Source organism: Mixophyes fleayi, chromosome 7, assembly GCF_038048845.1.
Source record: "Mixophyes fleayi isolate aMixFle1 chromosome 7, aMixFle1.hap1, whole genome shotgun sequence".
In the NCBI taxonomy this organism is placed as follows: domain Eukaryota; kingdom Metazoa; phylum Chordata; class Amphibia; order Anura; family Limnodynastidae; genus Mixophyes; species Mixophyes fleayi.
This window is the reverse complement of record NC_134408.1, coordinates 153,116,009-153,140,831: the sequence shown is the minus strand read 5'-3', so window position 1 is coordinate 153,140,831 and position 24,823 is coordinate 153,116,009. Positions and strand designations below refer to the sequence as shown.

The window sequence follows — 24,823 nt, the reverse complement described above, 5'->3', positions numbered from 1 at the left end:
CAAATTCTGGATTCCAAGATTTCTTGAAGAAAATGTGAGTTCCTAGTTAATTGAAAGGGTTAGTGCCCAGACAGGGGACACCTGAGTGGTGGGAGTGGACATTCAGGTCCCATGCTTACTTCCCATAGATGTACCTTCATAAATCATCCTGTGGGTGTTCGTTGCCCACATTTAAGAGGAGGGGAGGTGTTTCATGCAGGACCCAGACTTGTCTGGGGTCCAGCTCGCCCTCTTCATTGTCACAAGCAGCAACACTAGGATGGATTCCCCAGTGACCACCAAGGTTTGTGTTTCTATATAAGGAATGTTGCCCCACCTCACACCCAATCATCTTCTCATTGATTAGAGAATCCATCAGGTTCACAAACGTTTTCTAATACTGGTCATGTGATATTGGACTATTGGCCCAATAAAGGTGTAATGGTGTGGGTCGTTATGTCCATAAATCTGGTCGGAAGATGACCACTATCTGGCAGTGAGTGTGGTGAATGATATCAGAAGACAGCGAATATTGGATCAATAAAGACACATACAAATGCAATTCTTTATGTTAATCTGTCTATTTTGTTTCAATACATCTGTTATTGGGAATGAGATTCGATCACACATAACGTAGGAATATAGACAGTTCCCCAAACGTAAGGAGCCTATAGAGACAACAATCTGGTGAGATGTGGCCATCATCTGACTGGATTTACCTTCCGTCCAGATTGGAATTGCCCTGGACTTAGACGCTGCAATTCCATCCAACTATAAAGGACACGAAAATCTCGCTGTATGTACAGAAACCTTTAACATATTGCTGCATATGTGATCTTTACATGACCGTTTTTATGTTATTACAATGTCACCTGAGACAAAGATATCCTAACATTTGGTCTGTTTGTGGCTCTAGAAATTCTCTGCTATTCAAGATCTTTAAGAAACAATGAGTTAATCTCTGTGTTGCATCTGGGACCCAGTGGACTTGAAGCTTTGATCTATTAGTTTGTACAGGAAATATATATATATGTATATAACACGAAGGTACTGACCCACAGTCACCTCAGCTTGTAAGACAGATACCAGCGGCCGAACACCGTGTTTGTTTAAATACTTTGCAAAAATTGAGTGAAGGTTGCTTGTGGCATAATTCCATTATTAAACAGTAGAAATATATTCTTCCCATGCACCACAGATTTCAGTTTTTGGACTATGATTTGTTTTATAAAAAGATGATTACAGTAATTTTAATTAAGTAAACATCTCTCCAGAGGAAGCCTGCAGTATTACTTGAAGCCACGGGCGAGTGTGTTTGTGTGTTTAATTACTTCTCACGGCTGCTCCGTACAATTAAAGCAGGTTTGTTGCCTTATTTTATGCAATGTGTTTAATATTTAATTTTAATTAAATTATTTAAATTGTTTACTTACTTTTCTTTGTTGTGAAAGACTGATGCAAGACTTAAAGCTTTAGAACTCTTGAAAGGAGCTGATGTGAATAAATTAGGGTTAGATACGTGTCTAGAACAGAAGGAAGGTTAGATACGTGTCTATAACTGAAGCAGAGTCAGATACGAGTCTAGACCTGAAGCAGGGTCAGATACATGTCTAGACCGGAAGCAGGGTTAGATACGTGTTTATAACTGAAGCAGAGTCAGATACGAGTCTAGAACAGAAGGAAGGTTAGATACGTGTTTATAACTGAAGCAGAGTCAGATACGAGTCTAGAACAGAAGGAAGGTTAGATACGTGTCTATAACTGAAGCAGAGTCAGATACGAGTCTAGAACAGAAGGAAGGTTAGATACGTGTCTATAGTGGTTATGTTTTGTAAAAAGTGATTTTGTATTTCCAAATCTTAATTTTACACAAAGCACTTTTCATGATGCCACTGATTACATCACTGTGTGACATCCTGAATATGTCTAGGCCGCCTTATTAATTAACGTGTATGACAGAAAATAGCACAAACATCTTTCAGGACACAATTTCTACGTTGCTGATAATCTGCTCACGTGGTCTCGTTGGTTTCAGAAACAAATAAAATCCTAAATCCTTTCTGAATGGGGAGTAACTGAGGGAACCGCTGAACAGGTAAATTCCGCTCCAGTCTGCGCTGTAATGTCCCCTCTCGTATCAAATAATTGTTATAAAAAGTCTTATATTAACTCTCGTGGAATGTTTTTTAATAATGGAGTATGTGTAGGAAATATTTCTGAAAATCTTTGTGTCTGTTACATATGTTTGCTGTACAGAGGACGTATTTTCATTTGTATGCTCTCTCTGTATCCTCAGCCCGTGCAGCGGGATCAGGGCCCAGTTTGCTCAGAGTTCTGCCTGTTTGCTGCATGATTCCAGCTTTCTCGTGGCACACGCAGGTTGATGGCGGCCATCGTCCAACCACATGTTGTAACATATTGATCCTATCAAATTTTAAGCAGATTATTTTAGCCTCATTATAGGGACGCTGTAACTGCTCCTTATTGCTCTGTCTGCTTCTCATCCAGCGATCTCTCCATCCATTCCCCGTAATCACAGCGTTAGAAGAGGTGGCAGCTATAATAGACACGTAGCGTTATTAGTTGTCTCTTATAGAATTATCACAATACAAATCTATTTATATGTAACATGTTTGTGTTGTTGTAGTTGAATAAATAATGTCAATAAGACAATCTACCATTGTCATTATAATTAAGAAGCCTTGTTTTGTAGGAATATAGGGTAATATTGGTGAAAAACGGTAAAAAAAAGCAAATATCTTTAGAAATGAGGCTCCATCCTATTGCCAGACCGGGTAGCCAAGGACATTCATAGACCTAAGGCCCCAGTTTCTATTAAGCCAGGGGGTTCTGGGGACCCCGGAGGACTGCTAATTGGCCGGTAAGGTTATTGGTAAATAAAAATTTGGGGTGGGTTTTGCTTTAAGAAAACCATCAAAATTGCAAAATGATAAACTAGTGTCCTACATTGTTCCATAAATAATACACAGGTCTCCTTATGGCTTTGCAGCAGGTATACATTAAATTAGCCTTTAATAAACCTTCACTATTTATATGCAATGGGTGCACTTAGACAAATAATAGATGGGTTTTCTCCTTTTACTGCAGAGTGACTCCCAGTTTAATGGTGCAAATCTGTATTAAGATGTGCGATATCCCAGCACTTGGGACCACCAGAGAAATATAACATGTGAGCGAGTTATTCCCACACTGAGTGAGGGCTCCATTACAGATCCGTATATCCAGGGTGTAATGTGGTCTTAGGGGGATATTCCGAATGATAAGACCCCCAGCTGCAGCCAGACATAAAGAAACTATTGTCTGTAACCTGAAAATGAAAAATCCATTTCGGCAGTTGTAGAGCTTAAGACATTGAGATGATTGGGGGATTGTTTACAGACTCGGGTTATGTGGTGAGAAGAGTTTTGTAGAATGAGACCGTTCCCAGCAGCTCTGTAGATTGCAAGCTCTGCAATATAGTTTTTTTATTCTTGACTGTAGGTTTGAAGTATAGATGGACAACAGCAGATAAAGACCTAATAACCTTGTTATCTTATTCCAGACCCATCCTAGAGATTAGTGACCTGGCTCAGACACGTTTCTATGGATATTCTGGAATTTGTGTGACAGAATCTGTGGATTGAGCAAAACTTTTTCCAGTGGTTGAGTTTGAAATGACCAATCAGAACTGTGATACATGGTGACGTTTTATAATGGTGATGCCAGAATATTCTGATTTGCTGCAGATACCAGACTGCGACACGTGTGTGTGAAAAGCGCAATAACTCAGATCAGATCTGTATTTATCCCATCTATAGCTCTTCCCTGCGACCGCCTGCGCTGGGGGATCTTTCCACACATCTACAACTCTGTTGGTAGAGTAAGATTTTCTGCTATTAGTCCCGAGTCTAAACAGAACATATTCTGGAATCGCTCTTATCCCCCTTTCATTTAATATTTACAATTGAATGGGTCTATTTATCAATAGGATCTTTCTTCGGTGATAAGGCCGATATTCCTTTAATGTCGTGATTTATCAAACAAATCTCACCAGAGCACCTGAGCGATACTTACCACTGTGCTGGGCCTGTTTCTGTGGCTATGCGCTTGTATGAGCTACTAGCCAGTGCACAGATAGAGAAATATGATACAAGTGCCGCAGCGATACTAAATAGGCATCTTACCGCCGCTGTGGTTTACCGCTGACCGGTGACCGGCAATGGCAGGTAAGCTTTAAAATACTTTCAAGATAATTTAGTGTTTAAGACCCTGATCCCTGGGGTAACTCATCTGATCCACCGGTACCCTGGTTTCCTATAATTCCTAACCTCACCGACAAGAGCAGGGAGAGTCCTGTCCTCACATGTACAGACACCACTGGATGGAGAGTGACGTCTGTCTCTTCTATGTACTTGTATAAGTTCCCTGATATGTCAGATCACTATACTGTAGAGTTATTTTCACTAATGCACCACTAGAAGCCCTGACGTATCAGGCTGCAGTTCTGTAATGTCACTGATGGCAAATCTAAGCATCAGGGTCCATAACATGATGGATAAATGCACCATAACTCATGATCCTTGTGATGCGGGTTAGGAAGTGTTGCATGTCCATCCCTGAGTTCTCATGCAGCACCTTTCTCTCCTTGTGGGGTGTCTGGAAAACACAAGACAAAGTGTTGCCAAGCACCCTCTAAGCCACAGCAGCCCCTGGAAGAATTCCCTCATCATTGGTGCAACAGCTGGAAGCTTAGTGTAGTGGTCACAGGGCCTGATCTAAGGATGGAGATGCCTTGCTCAGCCAACTGTTGACACTTGGTAAACGGGGGAGGTGGAGCCTTGGGGGGGGGGTAGAAACTTTTCTTTCCCCCAGATACAAAAAAGTAGAGGAAGTGAAGCCTATTGAGAGATTGCAGGGGTCCTGGATCAGCAGAGAAACCTCGTACACTAACAAGATTAGGACACTGCTGGCTCTCACCAACGTAGCTCCCTCTCCTTTGATCGTCCTTGTGTATTTATTGGTCAGCTCAGGACGCCGGACTGTGAAATTATCATGATGGCCTCTTCCAGCACAGAACTGGCAGTGCGCGTTTTCCTGCGTTATTCGGAGTGGCTGGATTCAGCTTAAAGGGGCCACATCCTACACCGTAACGCAGGGTGGCTGTACTTTAGTGAGAAGCTGCTATTTATTCCATCACTGTGGGGTCTATGCATCAATTAGATGCGGTACAGCTAAATATGCGCAATGATGCATATTTAGGTACTGCTGCAGAGCATCATGCCTGGGCTACTCTTGGAGCCCCGGCGAAGTGACCCCTATGCTGCAAACTTTTGTTCCTATTTACCATCAGCGCTGCCGGTGATAGAAAGTTCTGTGCGCGTGCGCACAGCGCATTCACTGTACCAGATTCAGCGATCCCACAGGAAATGACAGGTAACGCCATCCTGAGATGGCGTCATCTGTCTGCGCAATGCACAGCTTATCAAAGTTTGATGCATTGCAGAACATCGCAGTCCCCATAGTAATCTATTAGCCTAAACGGAGGAGATTTCTGTGACATCTCCTCCGTTAGGCATGTAATGCATAGAAAACATACATAAAAGATGCGGAAACAGTAGTTTCCGCATCTATTATGTGTCAGATATATTTGCTGCATGGACCCCTGTACGGTGACCACCCACACTCTTATTTCTGTGACACGCCAGCCACGCTGACCTTAAAGTACAAACGAGATATTAGATAAATCTGACCCAGCTTTATTAAATAAACTTTCCATCATATAATAGAAATGAAAAATAAATAAAATAACTTTAATGTTGATTTTGATCAACATTAAATGTTACTTTACATAGAATACTGTGAGCACATTACTGTGTGTGCGGAAGATGTAGTACGTAGACCTGAGGACAAGTTCATTCACTACATGGTGTCAGCAAGCATGGAATAACATACACATCTATCACATATTTATTTTATATTTCGTACAGACATACAAAAACTGATAATCAACCAGAAGACATGCAATTTAACTTATATACAGACACAAACAGACAGGCATTCTTGAGTCCCTCCAATGTACGCCAAGGAGGGATGAGCTGAAGGCTTCAGTCATGGTCGCAGAGGCAAGGAAAATAAAGTATCTAGAAAGAATAGAAGGGGGTCTTTTAATCTAGCACTGGATGTCCCCGATATACCAGTAGATTATACTCTACCCACAGGCCACGTCTGCCGTAGTGATATGTTATAAAGCACAGGTATGCAGTAAACCAATTCTACCAATTATAAGTGATGGTATTGATACATTTATAAAGATATTATTTATAAGCATCAGTTGTATATTTTATGTTGGGCTGATTAATATTAGTTGTTTTTTTATGGCAAAATATTACCTTAAAAATAATCAGATTGTATTTAAATGTGCAAAGGTCTATGAACTTCTGTCTGTTTTTAAAAGTTGACAAATGAATTTTGATTTAGTAAACTTTTGCTGAATTTGTTGTAAGAAAATTGAAGTTAATATTCACATGATTTTTAAAACCATCACTGAAAACTCATTTAATTAAAAAAACAACGAAGCATTTTTTACATCCCTGTCAAAACCAAGTTTAAAACATGAGAATTACAGAATAATCTGAACATTTTAAACGATAAGTTTCAAATGTTTCTATAGATGTATATTTTAAAAACGTACTATGAATGCAGTCAAATATTCAGGAAATCATTTACACATTTTACATTAAACAGAAACTTCTCTATAGTTGCAAATTTCTATGTAATGTAACTGTCAGAAGCGCTGATAATACACACACGGTATATACAGGAACCAAACAATGAATTAACCCCTTAATGATGTAATAGCAAATTAGGGGAACAAAGGGTTACCCCACCAATAATACATACGGGGTCAGATCATCATTACTCTTCTCCCCAAAGTCATTTTATGCCATTTGCAGGTGAATAATCTAAAGGTTTATCTCCAACATAATAATGTCAGATTTATCTTCTCTTTTCCCCATTACAAATTCAAGTTAAATATAATGTCCTAAAATATTATTATAATGTGTCACATTGGTGGCATAAGGGGACCTGTAAATATATATTATCCAGGAGGATTTACAGCCATGCAAATGTAATTATAGGTTAATCGTCATATATTTACTTATAATATCACACACATGATGTACATTCACATACTATATCACCAGAGTCCTTTATTTATATTGCAGCATACATGTTATATATGCACATATAATATCATCCATTCATATATGTGGTATAAGGAAACATGTAACACAGATAAGGAGATCTCTATCAGTGTTATACTCATGAGACACGCTAAGTTCATAATAATAAAAGGAGAATCAGTGATAATTATTTGGGGTTCTGAGCTTCACACAGAATCTACCAATACAATATATATATATATATAGTATATATTCTGTATAATAAGAACAAAGTGTAGCGGTCAGAGTTAAAGAAATGTTCTTATTATTATACACTGTTGCTGATTATGTCAAATACAGAGAAGATAAAAGAGGAATTTGCCAGGAGACGCACAGTCTGTAGCAGACTAATAGATATCTATAATAGAGAAGTATTAATGGTTTGTACGATGTACAGACAGGTTTCTTATGAGCTGTAGAGGAGCAGACTGAGCAATTAGAGTGTGAGGGAATGAGAAAAGGAACGTTATATATATATATATATAGGAATTTATATAGTACACAGCAGAAGCTGTCACACACTGTGTATCTACACACATGTACATATACACACAAATAGACACATATACATGCACACATATATAAATACAGGCATAAACAGACATACATACAAACATACACATATTTACACGTACGTACGTACGTACGTACGTACGTACGTACGTACGTACGTACATACATACATGCATACATTTATATGCATATAGACACGTAAACACACACACATACATATCATACTTGCCAACTCTCCCGGAAAGTCCGGGAGACTCCCGAAATTCGGGTTAGTCTCCCGGACGAGCTGGCATTTCTCCCGCATCCCAGGTTTCACCAAGATGACGCGATTCTCGGTGATGAGTGGTAGGGATGAGTGGTAAGGATGAGTGGTAAGGATGAATGGTAAGGATGAGCTGTAAGAATGAATGGTAAGGATGAGTGTTAGGGATGAGATTTAAGGATGAATGGTAGGGATGAGTGATAGGGATGAATGGTAAGGATGAGTGTTAGGGATGAGATGTAAGGATGAGTGGTAGGGATGAGTTCTAGGGAGGAGTGGTAGGGATGAGTGGTAAGGATGAGTGATAGGGATGAATGGTAAGGATGAGTGGTAAGGATGAGTGATAGGGATGAATGGTAAGGATGAGCTGTAAGAATGAATGGTAAGGATGAGTGTTAGGGATGAGATGTAAGGATGAATGGTAGGGATGAGTTGTAAGGATGGTTGTAAGGATGAGTGGTAGAGATGAGTGGTAAAAAGGAGTTGTAAGAATGAATGGAAAGGATGAGTGGTAAGGATGAATGGTAGGAAAGAGTTGCAGAAAGGCCTTTGTATGTCGTGAGGGAACCATAGGGATGAGTTGCAGGGATGAGTGATAGAGATGAGTGGTAGGAAATAGTTGTAGGGATCATCATCATTATCATCAACAACCTTTATTTATATAGCACCAGCAAATTCCATAGCAATTTAAAATTGGGAACAAACATTAATAAAACAATACTGGGTAATACATACAGACAGAGAGGTAAGAGAACCCTGCTCGCAAGCTTACAATCTATGGGACAATGGGAGTTTGAAACACAAGGTCATGTACTACATCATATTGCACATTGGACCAGCTAGAATGTAAAGGGTAAAAGTGGGTAAAAATTGAGTGGGCTGTGTGATCAGTCACACAGCAATGTTGGTCAGAGGGTTGTGGTCTTGTGTTAGCTGTGTAGAGGGTGGTAATAGGGTAACCTAGGGAGATGTTGGTTGAGATGAGTGGTAAGGATGAGTCGTAGGGAAGAGTGGCAGAAAGGACTTTGTCCATAGTGAGGGAACCATAGAGATGGGTGGTAGAGATGAGTGGTAGAGGTGAGTTGTAAGGATGAGTGGTAGGGATGAAATGTAGGGATGAGTTGTAGGGATGACTTTGTCTATAATGGGGGAATCATAGGGATGAGTGATAGGGAACATCAGCCAAAGACACTTCATTGTTTTTAAACCAAGTCTGTACACAAGGATCTAAAATGTTGGTTTTAAATACGTTTTGCTTTGTTGATGGTTTAAGGGTTATTACAATTTATCTTTGAGAAACATTTTCTAAAAACGAATCTAATATCCTCATAATCTTCTGCCCCCTCTCCTGCATTCCTTCTGCCACTATTTCTGTAGCACTGGAATATATTCCCCATTGTGTTTGGATGAAATATGCGATATATGATGATGATACAGAACCATCGTTCTCAGAAGTTCATAATCCACAGGAAGATTCATGAAGAGAGAAGAGGTTAATATATATTTTAAAAAACATTCTTAAAAGGAGGTGTCAGGATGAGACACAGTAAGTTATTTGTCTGGGTTTTATTTGACAGGACGGGTTGATATTTTGGTATGTTTGTGACCGTGGAAATCCCCCACCTTCTTCTGGATAATACAATATTCTGACAGGGATCTTATTATAATTATTGCTTTCAGCAGAATTGTGCTTACACTAAGATTCTCCGTTTTCCCAGAGACAATTTTATTTTACTGTATTGTGCTAAATCTTGTAAAGGTCAGACCATGTTTAGGGAGCGAGGTGTCAGGGTAACGGCTGAATCAAAGACACCTGGACGAATAAAATTACTCAGAATGAGTTTGTCTGAATGACCTCTGACCTTAAACCCATGTAACTCTCTCACATGAATAGATCAGAGTTTAAGCAATAACTTTATTGACAAACTCATGAGGGTTAAAGTGCAAGCCTTCAAGACAACATATTTCACTCAACTCTGGGTATTACAGCCCTGCTCAGGCAGTCATCAATGTTATCACTCGAATGGAATTTTTGTCTGTGCATTTCAATGCAGAATTATAAACGTAACTATAAGTATTCAAAATTGTTAAAAAGCCTGAAAATGTCCTGAAGTTTTTTGATTTTTAATAAATGAAATAAATGCAAGCAAAGTGATCAGGTTCAAGTTTAATGACTTTCCAATGTGAACTTCGAACACTGGACACAAATGTGAGCCACAAGCTTGAATTGTCATAAAGACCACACCGTAAACATGTTTGAGACCCTCGACTGGCCATATCTGATCGAATGTTGAAACAGTTAAAACTTTTTCAAGCATCTAAGTGTGAACAAATTTATATACAACAACATCCTAATAAATTTACTAGAAAAATAAAGTAGACTAAATGAGTTGTGACTGCCTGTAACTTTATAATACAAACATAAAAGGGTCACTAAACTTAATATTTATAGATTGAAGCATTTTTGCTCTAAAAGTATGTAGGAAAAGACATGTGTAAAAGAGCGTCATGATGAGTCGGACGCAACTCAAAATGCCACCAGCTCAACAACAGTTGCATTTGCACCAGGTGTAGGTAAACTTATGCCGCATGATAGAGTAGACGTGGCCAGACAGTTAGTAGTAAATGCAAACCGTTATTCCTCTGCTGAGCCACTCTGTCTTTGCATTGGTTGCCTATTATTCAACGAATCCAATATAAAATTATTCTACTAACATACAAGGCCGTCAACAAAACTGCACCGACATACATCTCCTCACTTGTCTCAAAATATCTCCCTACTCGACACCTCCATTCTGCACAAGATCTGCGTCTCTGTTCCACTCTCATCACATCCTCCCATTCCCGGTTACAGGACCTCTTTCAAGCTGCACCCACTTTGTGGAATTCCCTCCCTCGCACAGTAAGACTTTCCACTGGTCTACAAACCTTCAAGCGTTCTCTGAAAGTCCACCTCTTCAAGCAAGCTTATAATATTCCTCTACCACCCTCTTAATCTCCCTGGGTTATCCTTTTACCACCCTCTACACAGCTAACAACCCTCTGACCAACATAGTTGGTGACTGAACATACAGCTCACTAAATACTTTGTAACCTTTGCATTCTAGCTGGACAAATATTCAATATGATGTAGCACTTACCCTTGTGTATCAAATCATGATCCCATAGATTGTAAGCTTGCGAGCAGGGCCCTCTTACCTCTCTGTATGTATTACCCAGTATTGTTTTATTACTGTTTGTTCCCAATTGTAAAGTGCTATGGAATCTGCTGGCGCTATATAAATAAATGATGATAATGATGATGATAAAGTCACCTTACCCTGTACACATAATATAATGAAATGTTGTATATGTAAGAGAGAATAATGTCTGGTCAGTTATTAGTAAACATAAACGTTGCATGTAATTAAATACAAACACCCTACATCCATTGTTTTCTTCTCCTTTCACTGGGAATCTTCTTTCCTGCCTTGGTCCAATGGCAAAAAAATAATGTCCACTTCTTCATATAATATGCTGCAATGCTAATGGCTCAAGTATCATCAGCTGGAGATGTCAATCCGCAATCAGCTAATAAGAAGCGGATGATAGTGCTGCTGGTCATCACCATGATGTGTCGTTGCACCCGCAGTAGATACATCTCCTAAAAGGCGTATCTGCGTCCAGGTCTGTGTCACAATAATGTGAACACAATTTTACTATACACTGCCTATGCTGGTCCGCCCAGGCTCCACCTCTCCAGGTGCAGGGAAATGTACGTCAAGAATGCGCAGACAGCTATATGCGGTAGTGTGCGCAGTACAGAAATGGGGGTTATTTTTATATTGGGAACGGGGCACCTAATTTAGATACGGTGTCAGCTTCAATATGGGAAGTCACGTTCAGGTCACAGAGGGTCCTGAAGGATTGTCTGGGGTCTGATGATTCTCGGCTGCTGATTGCTTTTGGGGTACGTAAAAACCAAGATCGGGCAACTTGCCAATATCACTATGTGAGACCGCCGTGGGAGAGACTCTGCCGGGGGCTTCCAGAGAGTACAATGGTTGGTAACAGAGGATAATTAATGTTTTTTTATTTGCAAATTGTATTTTATTGTACAGATATTATTTTCATGGAAAACTCACCATAGACAGTTTACATGGAACAATCTGTTTAACCAAATAATCCAGTGGGGTCATTTAGTTTGATTTGTGTATTTTTCCTTTATTTTTCTTGAATATTTTTGATTAGCTTCTGATGGGTTAAAATGGTTATTCAATTGAACTTAGCGTGTGTCCTTGCTTCCTCCGAGAGATGCCAAAGCAGTAAAGGTGACCTCTTATCCCTGGTTGTATATCGTATAAGAAAACACATATGGGTGACTGGTCGATGTAACCATTCAGTGTTCAGGTAGGATCCCAGTAGGTTCTATCAGTGAGGTTGTCTGATGAGCACACACTCATAGTGGTCACCGGCCAATTGCAGTTTGGGCCAGGACTGACTGAAGTCTGGAATATTTCAGTTAGTGTCATTCAGGGTAAGAGCATGTACCCCTGTGAACATGAAGCCCCCCACCCCACAGACACGGTTCCTCCCCTCCATCCACCTAACCATCTGTGTATCTCAGGATCTTCTTCTTCTTCTAGTAGTGTGGCATCGGGCTGTGATATCATGGCACCAAACCCCCTACCCATACCAACATGGAGGAAAAGCAGTTGGCAGCTTCTTAACCCTCCATATCAACAGCTGCCGCTCGGTGTGGGGGCATCACAGGGTAAATAAGAACACTCAATAAGTCACTTGACCAATGTGCCTCCCAAAAGAGGATTCCGCTCTTATCTGAGCCAGGAGTGGGCATTGGGACATGGACTGGCGGCGCGGGGGCCTTGGAGAGGCATTGCCAGGCCATCCTCAACTTTGGTCCTGTAGTGGCTGCACACACGTGGCAATTCCATCACGGACAAGAGGCAATTTTGCCCACGTTAACCATGTGTGTGTGGGGAGAACTGACCCCGATCTTCAAAACCCTTTACCTGTGTGAGTGTAAGAAGAAAACATATATGTTGTACTTTCCTGTACAGAATCTGTGGAGTAACCACTTCACAATCACTTCACTCCAGTTGTTCTTCTCCCCACTCTTCCCAATTGCTGTAGAATTAATGTCAATTATTATACAAATTACAAACTGCAGCCCAGCTGCACTGCTGGAGAAGCCCCAGAAATGACCAGTCCTAGAATATGTTGTGTTCTTCTGTTCCGTGCCTGCAGCGTTCCCCTCTTCTGGTGCTAATCTGGAAAACACATTCTGACAGTGGATGATTACTACACAGAGGTCAGTATGAAACAATCTCATTTAGTGGAATATTTTCCCTCATGACTCACATTGATGCATGGACTCTCTACATGGTGGAATTCACACCTGGGAGCCGGCAGATTCCTCAGCAAATGAATAAAAGACCGTTCACGCCGTGAGATAGAGCTACAAAGAGAAACACAACAAGCAAAGAGAACCGCGTCCATCTGCTACAACCATAGTCTAATATTAATCTTTATTTAGTCAGTGTGTGAAGAATTCTCTGTATGTATCAAGCTCAGGGCTCCTATTGTACTGGAATTCTGTGACTCCTCCTGATACAAAGTTTAAAGATTTTCTGTGGCAATAACTGGCCTATTACTAGAGACCTGCGGTGTGATTCCACAGAGGACAAAACAGGATCAGCCACTGAATATTACACCCATCAGACCGTGGCCTCCATTTAGGGCTGGTTAATCCACATTCACTAAGCAAGTTCTGTTTAATTCCTGTGCATTTTACTTTGGCTTCCTTTGTTTCTCTTTTTTTATTATGGTTAAATACATAAAATTAATATATATATATATAGTGTAACAAAAATGCTTTATTTTCATTAAATTTACTTAATTATTTTGCACACACTCAGAGATTTCCATAAATATGTCCTAATGTATGGCCCAAGGTGGAGGGTTTGTTTTCAAACTTTATTTAGCTTTTTTTAAACTTTTTCTTTTTTATTAGTACATTCTTCAGTGAACCATGATATTTTCATTTGTATAACATGAATGGGAGGGATGTTCCGGAGCGTATAGATCCTTGGAACTCCAATGTGAAACTGGAAACAATAGAAATACATGAATCTACGCTGTGTGATTCGTGATTTCCTTTGAATGTTGAAGAAACAAACACTCACCTACGGTCATACACGCACAGTGGACATTCTTACACCAATGTCTGCCAGTGAAATGTGTTGACTGTATATTCGGATATATAGGAAAATTTTATCTTCTGATTTTCCACTCTTCTGGAAATTGTGTCCCCCAAAACAAGACAATGGGAACACCAATAGTGCACACTGCAGGATAGGAAGTGCAAAATACTGTGCTTAAATACTCACCTGATATACCGATGTCTGTTGGTCACTTAACATAGTAACATAGTTGATGAGGTTGAAAAAAAGACACCAGTCCATCAAGTTCAACCTATTTTGGATCTCCTGCGATCCTGCACTTATATTTGAAATTAATCCAGAGTAAGCAACCGCCAATCTGTTTCAATTGTGAAAATACCCCCAGACTCAATATTGCAGTCCTATTTTTACCCTATATCCACTACTATCCTTAAAATCTCTTCAGTGGAAAACGCTCACATAAAAATAGCTTATATACATGAAAATGAATATTTCCTCACCAACCAAATTTACTGTACTTCTAATTTAAAATTATTTTATAACAGAGAGTGATCAGAAGATTTTTTTTAACAAGAAACACACTAATAACAAAATTATAAAATTAGTAAAAATCAATATTAGAACAAATACTTCTCCTCCACTCATCAGATACAATGTGTTTCTCAGATCTCTGGCTGCTTTGTCAGCTGACCAGAGAGGCCCAATCAGAAGCTGCATATCCTCAACTGTGGTATCATATAGGTCCCCCCACTTTTACACCCATCTGCAGTGTCAGAGGTCAATTGTTTCCTGTGATATGACTCACGGAGCCCCGGGAAAAATGATAACAATGATTAAATCACGGGGATCCGGTGACTGGTACCTGGTAGTGACCAATCAGAAACCTCAGAACAAAACATCAAACGTGGCATCTCCCTGGTTTCTTACATAGAAAGGCAAAATACTGCACATTGATTTTATGGTGAGTTGGGTATATTACTAATAATAACATTGTCTGATCCGGCTGCAACTTGGTTTGAATGCTCAGACCCCTGTGGATAAATCCATAGAGGATTTTCATGTCATCTGGTTCACAGATCACTTTCTGGTCAGTGTCATGTCTGTGCAGGATGATCATGAAACAGATTTCAGGGCAATTAATAACTGATTTGTTTGCTGTACTGTAGATTCCATGTTGACGTTTTCTTTATAGCCTGTTTAAGAACAAAACGTCCTCTAAATGTGTACGCGTATATTATACTAATGCTGCTTCTAGCCTCTCTGACACATATATATCCTACAGATATAACAGACATATAGATATGAGATATATAGATATGAAATAGATTATTATTGTTATTATTATTAATAACTTATTTATGAGGTCCACAGTGTCGTACAGAGGGCAAACAAGACAGTACATGGATATTATAATACAATAAACAAATAACACTACAACTCCCAACACACCTACTGGGGCGCAAGAGATATTCAGCACAGGCTGAAACATGCCTTGTACATGAGGGTGAGGAGTTTGAAGAGGATTCTGTAGGGGAAGGGGAGCCAGATTCTGTAGGGGAAGGGGAGCCAGTGTAAGGTTTGGCAGAGAGGGGAGGCAGATGTGGACCGGGGAGAGAGAGGAGGATGTGTCTAGCTGCAGCATTAAATATAGATCGAAGAAGAGCGAGATGAGAGCAGGGGAGGTCAGTAAGAAGGTTGCAGTAGTCGAGATTAGAAATGATTAGTGACTGGATAAGATCTTTGGTGGCATCATAGGGGAGGAAGGTTCTTGATACTGGCGATGTTGTGGAGTTGGAAGCAACAGGATTGGGCAAAATATTGAACGTGAGGGACGGATTAGAGGGAGGAATCAAGAAAAACACCCAGTCAGCGGTGTTGGGGAACAGAGGCGATAGTGGTGTTGTCATCAGTGATAGAGAGATTGGAAGGGGAGGAGACTCTTGATGGAGGGAAGACAATGCGTTCAGTTATTTCCATGTTAAGTTTGATAAAGTGTATGGGCATACAGAAGGAGATGAGGGAAAGGTAACTGGACACCAGAGCGAGGAGGGAAGGAGAGAGATCAGGAGATCCTGACTATTCCAGATAATAATTCTGACCTAAGGGTCATTAGAAAGATTGTGACGTTGTGTTTATATGAAGCAGAACAGAAGATCTCGCACAATAGTTTATATTTAGGTGACATATTGCCCCTATATATCTGTGATCTTAAGCTTTGGAAATCACAGCTCCACTAACAAATAATAAAAAAGTGTTGTAAGCAGAACAGTTGCGGTACCAAATTAAGCGTTTGCTTTATTGTCGCCCCTGTAGGAGGTGTCTGCGCAGGTTCTGGTGCATCGCATCCATTGGCTTCTATATCCTGCACTGTGCCCTGTGGAGTACCGGGCTGTGCACCAACAGTGATAAGGACAAGCGCTGACAACAACTCTATATATCATATGGAGAGTATGGGAGTAACCAAACGCTCACTTATGTCTTTTATATTCTACTTGAAAATATTGCCTAATGTTGTCTTAGTTGTTGCCCATCCAGCCTATATTCTGAATCCATCGTTTTTGTAACATTTCTTCCTCCTTACCTGACAGGTGAGTGTATATGTTTTACCAGCAGTGATGTCTGACGCATAGATGAGAGCGGAGGGACCTGCGGGAACTGAGGACCTTCCACGTTGGGTTATTCGCTGCAATGGTTTGGTGACAATATGAACCAATACCTCATGTGTTCATAGTGCTAGATATTTACAGACCTCAGAGATCAATCTGTTATGGAGGTCCCTGGAGAAGAACCCCATTTGGGGATTCACCAACCCCGAGTTGTCAGTTTCAATCGCTATTGGAATAATGGCTCCACATCTGGTCATGTGGTTATAAGATCTGGTCATGGTTCGGCTGAGCGTTCATCACCGCTCATCTATGATGGCTGGACGATAATCCCTCACACAGGGCGCTCATTCTATAACCACATTTACATGCATGCCCGATACTTAGGACACGGTCACGGAATCAATGTACAGTGATGTATAAAATGTCACTTTACAATAAAAGGATAATAAAAACTAAAGTACATAAAACATAATGTGAAAAACATTGATTAATTACATCTAGAGATAAAACACTGATACTAGAAGTGAGCTGTACTAAGGATGTATGTGTGGGCGTCTCTGAACCCACCCAATATAAATCAATTCCATGTATTAGTCATTTCATGAGATGCGCAAAATTTCAAACCATTTTGAAATTCAATAGAATTTCACCGGTTCTAAGACCTCAAACATGTTGGCGGTATAATAGTCTACAGATCCTGATTCAAACTCAAAGTTTGAAATTTGCAGCTTGTGGTCGCCGTTTAAAGTTCACTGTTTGCATTCCAGGCTTTCCATTTGCTATTCAGATTTGAGGTTCTCGTGCACAGTTCTCAGATCATGTTAAAGTAAATGTTTATAATTTTTGTTATTGCAAAACCCCTATTTAAATAATATTTTTCAATAACAAAAAAAAAAATGTACAATCATTTTTAATGCAACCTGTAAACAACACTGGGATCATCTTTTCTGTTCACATTCGAGCTTGACAATTTTTTTTTAAAAAGTGTATCAATTTAAGTTTGGACATAACACAAGGTGGGAAAAGCCCATAGCGCTAAGGTCCACTGAAATGCAAAGCCCAATGGCACTAATGATTCAATTTTAAAGCTTGAACATTGGAGCTGGTTTACAGATGCACAAGCCGCCTCAGTCATGTCCAAACCAGCTCTAACATGGTCTAGCTGGTTCGATTTTTTTTAAGTGTTTTAATTGAATAATAATTCTACAAAATCTGGTGAATTCTTGTTTCAATCCATCAAACTAGTTTGAAGAACGATCCGCGGCTGATACAGTCTCTCTAGTCAGTTCCGTGACAATAGAACACTCGCTTAGTGTAGATTGTACTGTATGTGGGACAATCTTTGTCAATGTGATGTGGTCACCAGGGAAGAGGAGAAAAGGTCTAAAAACAAAGAGAAGGTGATAATTCTGGTATTAAAATATGTGGGCTGAAATGTTATCCAGGTTTACACATTTGAGAAATCTGGATGATGAAACTGTTTTATTCTATAACATAAAAGAATCTCTGTAAAATTCTGTGACAATGGTTGTGTTGTGAAGGTTTCGGCAGAATATTGTTGTGTTTTCTGTGTATGAATATTTCCATATTGTTGTGAATATTTTTCTGTCTCCTTGTGATTAATTGACACCTGGATTGATGGGTTTTATAAGACGCCAAAGAGACTGTGAGAATGGAGATTCCTGTCCCTCCAGTTCCTGATTGTGACTCTCAGCAAATTTCTGCTTCTCAGAAAAATGTATTATAGAATATCCGTTTCTGGGTATTATAAAGACGTACTTAGCATCTGTAAATACATTTATAGAGAGAATCAGTGTCCGACTGGGGTATGAAGGGCCCACCAGATAAAACAATGACTGAGGCGGCCCACGTAATACCATGTAGTGCTGCAAAGGGGGTGCTGGGAGCCTGGTGCACTTAAGACATTTATTATCATTTTAGACAAATGTTAGACTAATACACAGGCAGTGCTGTGTGTACTACTGTTAGATGCACGCAGCTCTGCCTTCACCAGCAGTACAGTGTGAAGTGGGACATACCTCCCAACTGTCCTTGTAGTTGGACCAAATCCTGACTAAGCGGGACAGTCACCCAAATTCAGAACTGTCCCACCAGATTCAGGACAGTTGGCAAACTGTCCTGCTCTCTCCTACCTGTCTTGTCACTTTAACCACCTGTTCTTGTGTGGATCCTTGGAGGCTCTATTGGGGAAAAAAAATGGGTACATGAAATTTAGAAAACTTCAATCATCCCCACCATTAAATCAACAGCACCCACATTTAATAATTAGGCCTCTCTCCAGCCCCAACATTAAAGTAATAGTACTCATTTTTGATAAATAGGGGCCTGATTCATTAAGGATTTTAACTTAAGAAACTTCTTATTTCAGTCTCCTGAACAAAACCATGTTACAATGCAAGGGGTGCAAATTAGTTTTCTGTTTTGCACATAAGTTAAATACTGACTGTTTTTTCATGTAGCACACAAATACTTGATAGCTTATTTGTACACTGAAATTTAAAGTTGATATTTGTGTTCTACATGAAATAACAGTCAGTATTTAACTTATGTGCAAAACAGAAAACTAATTTGCACCCCTTGCATTGTAACATGCTTTTGTCCAGGATACTTAAATAAGAAGTTTCTTAGGTTAAGATCCTTAATGAATCAGGACCTAGATCTATTTCCCTCCAACCAACCCCAACATTAAATTTATAGTATTTATGTTTAATATAACCATTTACCACGACCATTCCCGGCATTACATAATTAATATTCACATTTAATAGATAATCCTCCTCCACACACTCAATTTTAGACCCAAACCACCCCAACAATAAATTAAAGGTCCCATCACCCCATCTTAATTTAATAGGCCCCACCAATAAATTAAATTGCCCCACTATCATCCCACAAATAAAATAGCAACCATTAAATAATTAGCTCCCACCTAAACTCCACCATCAAATTAATAGCCTACCTTCTACCCATGTACTATTAAGACAGCCCCCCCTTTCCCTCACACATTATAACAGGCCCCCTCTCTGTAGTTTAGCATAGGCAGCCCCCACTATAGTTTAGTATTTAGTCGCCCCCCCTATAGTTTAGTATTGTCAGTTCCCCTATAGTTTAGTATAGATAGTCAGCCCCCCTATAGTTTAGTATAGATAGTCAGCCCCCCATAGTTTAGTATAGTCATAGTTTAGCATAGTCAGCCCCCCCTATAGTTTAGTATAGTCAGCCCTCCTATAGTTTAGTATAGATAGGCAGCCCCCTCCTCACTTACCTGTAGTTGCTCTCACCATCGCTCCTCATATCAGGCAGACAGGAAGTGAAGTGACTTCCTGCCTGCTGCACAGCACTTTGGGACCCCATAGCATTTTCTTCACTCCTCCCACCTCCGCGGCTGCGCACCACCCAGCACCCGCAATTGCGCCCCCCTCCGTTCGTGCCCTTTACCCCTCTCATCTGCGATTGCGTCGCCTCCACACCTGCTATAAAGCATCGGGGCCCACCGGGAAATACCCTGGCTCCCCGGCCGGCCAGTCCAACGCTGGAGAGAATCACTACTGACGCTACCGTGTAAATATAGATTTCTGTTGTGCTTGTTGGTTTTGCATCGCTTTGTAAATGTCTTCCATTGGGTTCGTACAGATGCATCCACCATATATTGTAGCGTTGAACAAAATCTCAGCAATATTTTGTGCTAATTCCAGTTTTTGCAGTGGATGAGGTTGTTTAACAGAGGTGCAGAGTTTCACTGATATAATCTTCCAGTGACATTTTGCATTGCCATTTTTGCTGAATTTGTCATCTACAAATAACGTTGTGATGACGCTGTCAGATAATTCCTCCTTGTGACTGGGAGGGATTCCATACTGAGCACAACACAAGAGATGAATCACCAGAGGTTTAATTCTGTTCCGTCTGCTGACCAAGAATCTCAGAATTTGAAGAAACGATTGGCTGAACCTATAACACTTGGTGGTCTGAAGCTAAGGCTTAATTTTTGTTGAATCACGTTGATTAGGACTAGGAACTTGGAGGATTTCAGGCATTAAAGTGACTGATGTTGACAATGGGGTTTGGAGAAAATGGAAATAATGTATATTAGAGATTTTGAAAACCGCTCTGCGAAATATTCAGGTCATTATGCATATATCTGCAAAATTTAGCAGGTTTCTCCAGCAGAGACCTAACCCAATCGCACCGCACAGAATTAACTGACCGAGTTATCCCACCTCTATTCATTCTGCAAAATGCACATTTACCAATACAGTGCGGAATGCTGGAGCAAAGGCGGAACCTGAGAATCTAATACCAGAACTTCACACGTCTGTGGAATGGCATAATATAGACAGATTCTGTGTTAAGAAATAGGATCTCTCATGATTGTCAGCTGTACATTACTACTGCAACCATGTGTAGGATCAATCCTGCAGTTCAGCTGGTTGCTAGGTAAATAGCAATAAGCTTCTCTTCAGCTCCCAGTCTGGCAACTGTACTTACCACACACATGCTACTAATTATCTTGAAATTTCTGATTGGTGCTGCTGCCTTTATAAACCTCTTCCTAGCAGCATACCAATGCTAGTGACAGTCCCTGCTTGCCCTAGTGTGCCTTGTATCCTGACCTCTTCTGCGCTCTGTAATTGACCTGGATTATTCTAAGGATTCTCCTGTCTTCTCCACTCCTAATTCTTGACTTTGTTATCTGGATTTGCTCTCATATTTCTACCTGCCCTGACTCCTGTCTTGTTTAAAGGATTCTGTTGTCTTCTCTACTCTTGATCCCTGGCTGCCTGACTCTGAATTTTGCCAATTACATTCTGGTTGCTCACTACCTCCTACTGTGGTCCATCCACTCCACCAGGCAAATGCTGGATCAACAACTGCTACTACCCGAGCTTAAGTCCTGAGGGCAACCGAGTATTCTGGAACATAACTAGTTCCTTTGAAAGGAGGCTGCTAAAGGTTAACATCTGGCGAAGAGGTTCTAACAGTTGAGGGTCTTGCACTACTCTGCCCTTAACATTCTGAAGATTCTATTTCCGGAACATCAAGCTATGCGGAGTAGCCACTCTGCCGCAAAACTTGAATCACATGAAATACTGCCGCAACTTCCCTCACCCCTACTGTAAAGTGTAGTAGCGGTGTATCTTAACTCAACATACAGAATAATTAATCCAGTCACCATGGATATATATTATTGAGCCAGTTGGTAATTATACAATGATAATGTATACAGATAGGCCAGATCCTTTGCCGCCCTGCGCAGTGTTCTAGACACCGGCGTTATCAGACATATATACGCTCTGCTGAGGGTACTCCCACTCTCTCGCTGCAGAAAGGAAAAAGCATTTACTAAGTCACTGCTGACAATATATCTCATTGTGAGGTTTTATCAAACACATCTGCTGAGCAGATACATACCGCCTGACCATCATAGTAAATCTTACCGCGCAGCTCATGTCCCAGAACCCCCCAGCTCTGAAATATGTACTGATCTTTATATCTCTGATCTCCACTCCATACATGTCTGATCCGCTCCATACAACATGTCTGATCTCAGTTTCATATAACATGTCTGAACTCCACTCCACTCCCCATACAACATGTCTGACCTCTACTTCATATAACATGTCTGATCTTCGCTCAATAAAGTGTCTTGATTCATTAAGGAAAATAAAGCAAACAAAATGAGTAACTTCTCACCTTGGCAAAACCATGTTACATTGGAGGGGGAGGTAAATTTAAAATGTGATGGCAGATTTATATTTGGGGCAGGACATGTCTTAGATCAACTTTAAATATCAGTATAAAAATAAAGCTCTCAAGTATTTGTGTCCTACATGAAAAAAACAGGCAGTATTGTGCTTTTGTGCAAAATAATAAACTAATTTGCAACCCTTGCATTGCAATATGGTTTTGCTAATGTGCAAAGTTACTCCTTTTTTTTTGCTTTACGTTCCTTAGTGAATCAGGCCCATTGTGTCTGATCTCCACTCCACACCTCATACAACAATTGTGACCTCCACTTCATATAACATCTCTGATCTCTGCTCCTTACAACATGCCTGATCTGTTTCATATAATGTGTCTGAACTCCCCACCACATACAACATGTCTGGCCTCCACTCTATACAACATGTCTTATTTCAGCTTTATGCAACATCTCTAATCTCCACTACAGACTCCATATAAAATGTTTGATCTTTACTCCACTCTGTACAAATGCCTGATCTCCATTCTACACTCCACATACTGTTAAACAGTAAGCGTGCACATGTCTGACCATCTATATTATCAGTCACTATAATCTATAATTCATGTCTACGCTCTATGAACATCCTATAGTTCATGTTTAATATAGTATAATCTATAATTTGTGCATCTATATTCTAAAAGTAATCATGTTATCCTTTATATCATATTTTTTTTATGTATTTTTCCATACATAGTTCATTCAAAATAAATCCTTATTCTATACTATATGTTCCACTTAGGATTCATAATATAATCCAGCATTTCCATAGTTATGATCCTCCTGTTCTTTACATCTGTACATTACAGTGATTTGCACCAAGAAATGAAGTACATGTTAATATAATAATTTCATATATCCAGTAATATACTGCTGGTGTCACAGTGATCAATGATCCCTATGCTTGTAGTACCTTGGTCTGTTCAGAATCTGTAGGGAATGTCCCAGAAGGGAACTCACCTCCTAGGTAGACAGGTCTTAAAATTGTGTTCATTTTCTTTTTTTGTTCACTACCTGTGGCTGTATTGTCATTCACGCATATGAATAATATCAATGGGTACGTTTATCTTCACAGACATATCTATTAGAGGGTCAGTGATAATGTATTATAATGTATGTAATATATATGACGTGATGTGGCTGGGGAGGATGTGATAAATGTAATATATTATTATAATATATACTGTGTGAGCTGTGTTATGTACGGTGTTCACTTGCAACACTTCCAATTGCTCGGTTTTCCATATTTACATTTACCAACAGGTCCCAACATCCCAGGATACATACAAGAATCCAGTACCAGGTTGTGAAAGCTGCAATAACAGGTAGGTGAGAGCAACAACATTTGAATACATCATGTCATGTCTAAAGAGGCGCAGCTATGCCCATGTTTACCACGACCCTAATTCTATGTGGTCACACCCGCTTTTGGCGTGGCTGCACACGTCTCTCTTACCACTCTCCTATGGATAACATCCAGTATACAGAATCTGGCTCTGTCAGTAATGTACCTGTCTGTGTCCTGAGATAGATGCTGAGAATGGAGCTGAGTATTGAAGATATAAATAGTACAGCTCCTGGGGTGTTCATTCTGCTGAGGGGAAGTTTATAAATAAAGTTTTATCAGAACATCACTGAGGTGAACAAACAGCTTACTCTGTGTCTCTATTACTGACTGAGTTACATAAACGGCGGCCATTTTCCTGGAGCCTGCAATGCACTTAAAGCCTATGCAAATAGCTCAGCCACTATGGCTTCTGCATTGGAGACAAATTAGTTTGTGACGTGATTAAGTGGTGAGTTAGACATTCTGTTGTATTCCTGCCCATTTTGTCCACTGTGTATATAAATACACATATACATGGGACACACATGACACATACAGAACACAGAGTGAGGATAACTTCCAGTATACAGAATCTGGCTCTGTCAGTAATGTACCTGTCTGTGTCCTGAGATGATGCTGAGAATGGAGCTGAGTAATGAAGATATAAATAGTACAGCTCCTGGGGTGCTCATTCTGCTGAGGGGAAGTTTCATAAATAAAGATTTACCAGAACATCAGTCTGAGGTGGGTGAACCTCTTACTCTGTGTCTCTATTACTGACTGAGTTATACAAGTGGCTCAGTCACTATGGGCTCTGCATGGAGACAAATGTGTCTGTGACATGTGATCAACACACACTTCAGAAATCTGTGTGTGTGTATATATAGATATATAGATATATATCTATATATATATCGCTAACACTTGTACACATTCACCAACCTATATGTACCATTTCTGATGCATA

The 24,823-nt window shown here is 40.0% G+C and overlaps 1 long non-coding RNA gene across 1 annotated transcript in view; it reads right to left on the bottom strand.

The window, feature by feature from the left end:
* Nucleotides 1-24,558, bottom strand: part of LOC142097101 (uncharacterized) — a 29,009-nt gene extending 4,451 nt beyond the window's left edge. Inside the window, exon 1 of the long non-coding RNA XR_012678127.1 lies at nt 24,471-24,558. This is a non-coding gene — a long non-coding RNA (uncharacterized LOC142097101). The remainder of the gene's footprint in view (nt 1-24,470) is intronic.
* Between the last annotated feature and the right edge of the window lie 265 nt (nt 24,559-24,823).